The sequence below is a fragment of the Callorhinus ursinus genome, unplaced genomic scaffold, assembly GCF_003265705.2.
Source record: "Callorhinus ursinus isolate GAN/ISIS: 27379988/994484 unplaced genomic scaffold, GSC_fseal_2.0 scaffold11, whole genome shotgun sequence".
Classification (NCBI taxonomy): Eukaryota; Metazoa; Chordata; class Mammalia; order Carnivora; family Otariidae; genus Callorhinus; species Callorhinus ursinus.
In genome coordinates, this window is record NW_027397073.1 from 25,031,261 (window position 1) to 25,037,260 (window position 6,000).

At 58.2% G+C, this 6,000-nt stretch overlaps 1 protein-coding gene across 8 annotated transcripts in view; it reads right to left on the bottom strand.

The window, feature by feature from the left end:
* The window catches only part of CTIF (cap binding complex dependent translation initiation factor), a 286,564-nt gene extending 280,953 nt beyond the window's left edge, over window positions 1-5,611 (bottom strand). For 2 of the 8 annotated variants that reach the window (XR_012380017.1, XM_073898230.1), the window contains exon 1: window positions 5,400-5,610. The gene's annotated coding sequence lies outside the window, so the exon portion shown is untranslated. Of the gene's footprint in view, window positions 1-4,386; window positions 4,485-4,570; window positions 4,710-4,883; window positions 4,903-5,399 lie in introns of those variants that run through there. The other 6 variants (XM_073898235.1, XM_025886881.2, XM_025886880.2 and 3 more) reach the window with 6 other exon arrangements.
* Window positions 5,612-6,000: the final 389 nt, after the last annotated feature.

A 6,000-nucleotide genomic window follows, 5' to 3' on the forward strand; every position in this document is an offset into this window, starting at 1 on the left:
TCTACTTCTTCCTTGTGACTTAGGCGTGTCACTAAACTTGGAGGCTCAATTTCCTCATATGCAAAATGGGAATAATGCTGACAGCCTGGCAGGGCTATGGTAAAAAGCAGATGAGATCACTTGGTTGAACTACTTTGCAAACTGTAAACCCAAATCAAGTGTAGTCTTCAGTGCCAATCAACCCCTGCACAACTCCACTACCCCCACCAGTAGTTTCTGTCCTTACTGAGTCAGGTGAAGAGCCAATGAAATCTATGGGTCCTCTTCCTAGAAAAATGCACATACATAACAGCTTTGCAAACACTTTCAGGAGGTTGCTGAGGACCCCGCCATGGGAAGGGAAAGCCAAAGACCAAACCCAAAGGCACTGGGAAGTCCCCAAGCCTACCACCTCCCGCAAATCTATGCCCTCAGCCGGATTCCTGGATGCCAAAGATGAAAGGTAGGGCAGGGAAGGGCAGTCTCAAAGGAAAGGAACCTCGAGACTAAGAAGTGAATTCCAGCGCCTTTCTCAGAACCAGAGGAGAGCAGAGAAGAGGTAGCAGTCTCACTCTTTGGGAAGCAAGAACCCCATTTTTTTCAGAAAGCATCACCGTATGGAAAAGGAAGATTGAACGAGGCATCAAAATCTGGACTTTCTTGTTCCACTCTGCCAAGGGCCCCCGGTGACTTTGGGCAAGTCATTTCACCTTCATTGGCCTCAGGGTCTTCACATGGAGATCAGCTCATGGCTAAGACCCTTCCCGGGTCTGGGTGCCTAGGATCTGGAGATGTCTCTGTTTCCCCCTCCCCCCCCCAGTTCTGAACCACAGCTTTGGCCTGGGTTTAATTCAGAAATAAGAGGCAGATATCAATAGCATGGTGATAATTCAGGGAGGAGGCCGCCATCACAGGATTATTCTAAATTAAATTGTGTGCAGACTGAGGCAGGAGGGCAGAAGAGTAAAACCTGAATGTGAACAGCTGAGCTCAGGTGACTGAGTTGGCAGCAAGGCCGAGAGGTGGAGGATCCCCCCGCAAAAGAACATCAAAAGAAGCTGCCACGTTATCGGGTAAGCTATGTAGCAATGCCATCACATTTGGAAAATTCCCAACAACCGTGATTCGCCCGTCTGTTTGAACCTCCTGTTCTCTCTCTAGGCTTGGGACTCTCTCGCCATCCTAACTACCATCTCCTCCTTCCTCATCATCTGAACCGCAAACAATAGAACTTTAAAACCACGGCAGTAGACCCCAAAACTGAGATGAAATTGGAGGACCGTGTCAGGGACCCCAGAAGTGAGTTTGGGAATGAACAGATAAAAAGCAGACCCACAGTAAAACATCCACACCGACCTGTAAGGCAGAAACTACTAAACCCAGGAGGGGCCTGAGTGAGACCCTGAGGGAAGCCACAGCCTATCACTGAAGATAGCCTACCACAGCCCATCGTAGCCACGCAGAGCTGCGGCAGGACCATGGAGAACAACTTGTCAGCTCCTCACTGCTCAGCACAGTCATCCGCTGGTTGACTTCAGGGTCGTTTCCCAGTAGCTGCCTAACTTCCCCAGAAGGACATACCCACCAGGCCCAACTGGAAGGGCACAAACAGCCTGAAGTCCAGGGTAACAAGGGACGGGAGGCTGTTCTTCCTCTGTTGCTCCCTCCTGCATTTGCTCTGGAAAGGAAGTGGCATTACAAGACCCTTGACCAACATGTGTGAAATTGACTAAGTCCCAGGGTGACCGCTCTAAAGTATTTATGATCTGTTCTCTCCCACAGGCTGTGAATCACCTGTCTTATTGCATTAAACTTAGCTACTTCTACTGTACTATCTTTGTGTGCCCCAAACAGAGTAGAGTATCTAGCCTAAGGTAGGTGTTCAATAAACATGCTGGACTTAAAATCTTGTATTTATCTCAGCAGCTGGAACGTGTTCTTGGCAGGTGGGGACTATGTGTTCAATTTTCTTTGCACACACTTCCAGATACAGAAACATGTAGGTGCTCAATAGATAGTTGTGAGTGAATGATTAGTTGGCCAAACCTAATAACCCTCCAGGCTGTGTCTGAGGACCTTCCTGTACGTGAACTCTGAAAAATACATCCAGCATGTAGGAGCTCTTTGCTCTTTTCAGGACTTCCCTATTGCTGGAGATGCAGAGGTCTGGGAGGATCATCTGGGATGGTATCTCAGGGATCTACCCTTTAAAACAATACCAAAAGAATAAACCGTGGATTCAATAAGGACACTGAATCCATGAACACGCTCATATGAACACAGATAGGTGTTGCATAAACATGTACGCCATATGGATTTATTACACACAGTATGATTCCGGTATGGTGGATGTATCAAAGCTGATAACCATTCACCGTTAGAAAATTATGAGATGAGCAATAATATACCAGCGGTGCAGGCTTCTGTTTTTTAATGGCTATTCTCATTAGAACTGGTAGCAAATCAAAAAGGTTTTGATGAAGAATAAATACCAGTATAATTTATCCCCTTACTCAGGCTCAGTACTTCCTGGGTTGCCAAGACATACTCTCAAAACAAAAACAAAAACAAAAACACCCCCACCCCCACAAGCACACTGGCCATTATTTAAATTAATAGCCACAGGCTGAGAAGAGAAATCTACAGGACCACAGAGGGGGGGAAAGTAGCCCTTCCCCCTCTGAAGGGCCTTGGCACTTTTTTGAGTCTCAGTGTGCTTATCTGTAAAATGGGGTTAATACCCCCCTACCTCACCGGACCCTCTTAATAAACGTGATGATTCAAAGTGGGGGCGGGGGGTGGGAGAAAGGCCCTGTAAAGTCTTACAAACATACTATTATTATTGAAATCTGTTAATCACCGATGACACTGTACCCCAGAATGCGTTACAAAATTACTGCCTACAAGCGTACATGATCTAGGACAGACACCTGACACACCAGAGATGATCTGTGTGTAAACCGAATCCTGGTCAAATACTCAAAGGGAGTTTCCTCAGGCAACCTGAGGGCGTCCTGTGAGGTACTGCACATCTAACGTTTGTTCGGTGCATTCTGTTCCCACAGAATTGGTTTTTCTTGAAAGCCTGGCAATTTCCTCGCGCTAGCTGAGCATGCTCGAAGCCGGGATTCCTGAGGTCTTCAGGCCAGACCCCGCGCTGGGCAGGAGGAACCGGGCCCGGACAGCCCGCGGCCCCTCCCCGCGCTCTGGGCGGCTCCTTCCTCTCTCCTCCAGCTCCGGCGGCGGCGGCGCTCGTGCTGTGTCACTTTCGCCCTCCCGAGACTCCAGCCGCCGCAGGGCCCGCAGCTCCACCGGCTTCCTCCCTTTGCGCGCCGGCCCCTAGCCTGGGAGATAATCCCCCGGCCGCACAGAGCCGGTGGCGAGGGCGGAGACGGCGTGCGGTCCGCAGCACACCCGGGTAGCAGCGCGGGCGGCAGCGCCCGGACCGGCCGGGGCCCGGCGGGCCGGGCAGCCTGTGGCCCCCACGGTCTACAGGACGAAGACCTGGAAGGGGGTGCGCAGAGCGCGCGGGTCCTCTCCAGGGTCCGCGAGGCAGCGGGGGGCGCGCGGGCACGCGCACCCACAGAGCGCCTCGGGGCAAGGGTCAACCCGAACGTGTCGGGAGGGTGGGGGGCGGCGACACGCGCGCACCCGCGGCCCCTCCCCGCCCGGCCAGACCTGCGCCCCGCGCCGCCGAGTAGGCTGCCAGCCCGCCGGGTCAGGGGGCATCGGGGACGCGGAGGGAGGCACGGCGGGTCTCCCGCGCCACCGCGAGCCCGGAACTCCCTCGCCGACTCTGCGCACACGCAACTGCAGGGGCTCCCCGGTCGCACAGCCGCAGGACCCCCAGTCCAAGTAACCCGGGCGCGCGCGCGCGCGGACACACACACACATGACCAGGAGCCCAACGGGGACCGCGAGGGGGCTGGCGGGACGCTTCACCGGGTAGTCGGGCCCACGCGCGTCCCCACTACGCCGCGGTCTGTCCCCCCCCCACGCCCCGCCCCCCCACACATGCCGGAGCGGTGTGTACACACACAAACAGCTGGGCGGGGGAGGCGACGCCTCGCTCCTCGGGGTGGGGACACACAGGCCTCCGGCAGCCGGCCCTCCCCTTTACAAGCCGCACCCCCTCCTTGCTCACACCGGCCCCCCCAACCCCAGACCTGAAAACTCTACGAAACCCAAGCGCCAACGCCGACCAGAGGAGAGGTTCCGAACCCCGATTGTCTTTTAACGTCAGTGTTAAGATATATCCAACTCACACCCGCGGTCCCCGGGACGCCTCCTCCAGACGCACCCGGGCTCGGGCTTGCGGTCCTCGCGGGCCGCAGACCTCCGCCGCCACAGACCGAACCACCACCCCCTGCCCTCCCTGCCCCTACGACCCGCGTCCAGGACAGTCACCTGCTCGTCGTCCCGAAGAGCCAGAGCAGGAGCCCACCCCGCGGCCGCTCGGGTCACTGGCCACCGCGAGCAGGCTTTTCAGAGCCTGTCAACTTAACCCCCGCTCCGCCGGGCGGGTCTATTCCCCAGGCCCAATTACACCGCGGCGACAGGAATAATAATAAAAAGCCAACAAAATCACCACCGTAGAGAATGTCCAAAGCTGCGACCGCAATGGCTCCACCGATTCGGGTTCCTCCTCTGCTCCCATCCCCCGCGCCCCCCGCGGCCCGCGGGCTCACCGGGGACAGAGGGAGGGTGCCGCCTGTCTAGACGACAGACATCCCTGCGCTCGCGGGGACGGGCGCGCACACACTCTCGCACGGCCGCTGCTACAGACACAATCAGTCACCACAGGAGGGAGGGGCTGCGTGGAGACACTCTCTTGGGGTCCCTCCGGCAGCCGCCAGCGCAGCAGCCTCCGGCCCGGAGTCGCCACCCAGGGCCGCGCTCCCTACCTCGGCGGAGCGCGGTCAGAACAGCTGCAAGTTTGGCTGGTACTAAAGCAACTGCTTGATGCAGCAAATGCGGGCTTCAAAACAAAAGGGAGAGCAATCACGCTCGCTCTCTTCCTCCCCCCCCCCCCCCGGCTCGGAACCCGGCACATGACAGCGGCTACACCGTGCGGCTCCGACGCGAGCCGGGCTCCAGCCGTGCGCCCCCGAGAGCCCCCTCTTCTCGGGAGCCCCAAGGGCTACGGCTCCCCACTGGGCGGGGAGCCCTGCGGGGCAGCGGCGAACCTGGGGAGGGGGCGAGTTCGTGGAGTCCGGTCCGCAACCGAGAGGGGGTCGGAGGATGGGCGCGGACGCCCGGCGGCCGGGGGCGCAGGGAGGGGGAAGGGGGCTAATTGTTTGGGGCGGTTTTCTCGGATTTATCTATAAGCACGCGCACGTCACGCAGCCTCCCGGCGGGTCCCCGAATCGATCCGCAAGCTGAGCTGACTAAAAGAGGGGGGCGGGCGGGGGGATGCTCACCTCGGGGTTCCTCCGGCCGCCGCTCCGAGTCCGAGTCGGGGGTGGGGGAAGGGGGCAGGGAAGGGGAAGGGAGGGAGGAGGCTCGAGAGAGCCGACTCCTGCCTCGAGTTCCGCGCGTCCCGGCTGCGGAGGGGATCGGCGCCCCAGCGCACAAACCCAACCGAGAGGGGAGGGAGGGAGGGAAGGGAAAGAGGGAGGGAGGGGCGGGTGGGGGGGAGGGAGTAGAGGAAGGAAAAAAAAAAAAAAAAAAACGATCCCCGCTCTGACACAGGGAAAGAGAATGTAGGAGAGTGACGTCCCGGCCCCTCCCTCCCCTCCGGCCACGTGCAAAGACTTGAAAGGAAAGAGGGCGGCGGGAGGCCTGCTGGGTAATGTAGTTCGCCTTTCTTTCCCGGGATGGCGGGCCCTGGAGAGCGGCGCGCAGCGGGGACGCCGGGGATGCCGCCGACGCAGCGGAGACAGCCCGGTGTGGTCATGCCGAAACCCGCCGGCCGACGCCCCCTCCCCGCGACCGTGGCGCGGCCCTGGGTGGGGAACCTCGGTGTTGAGAGAACTGGGGACTTAGGCGCGGTCCAGACTTGCTGGGAAACGTTCGATTTCA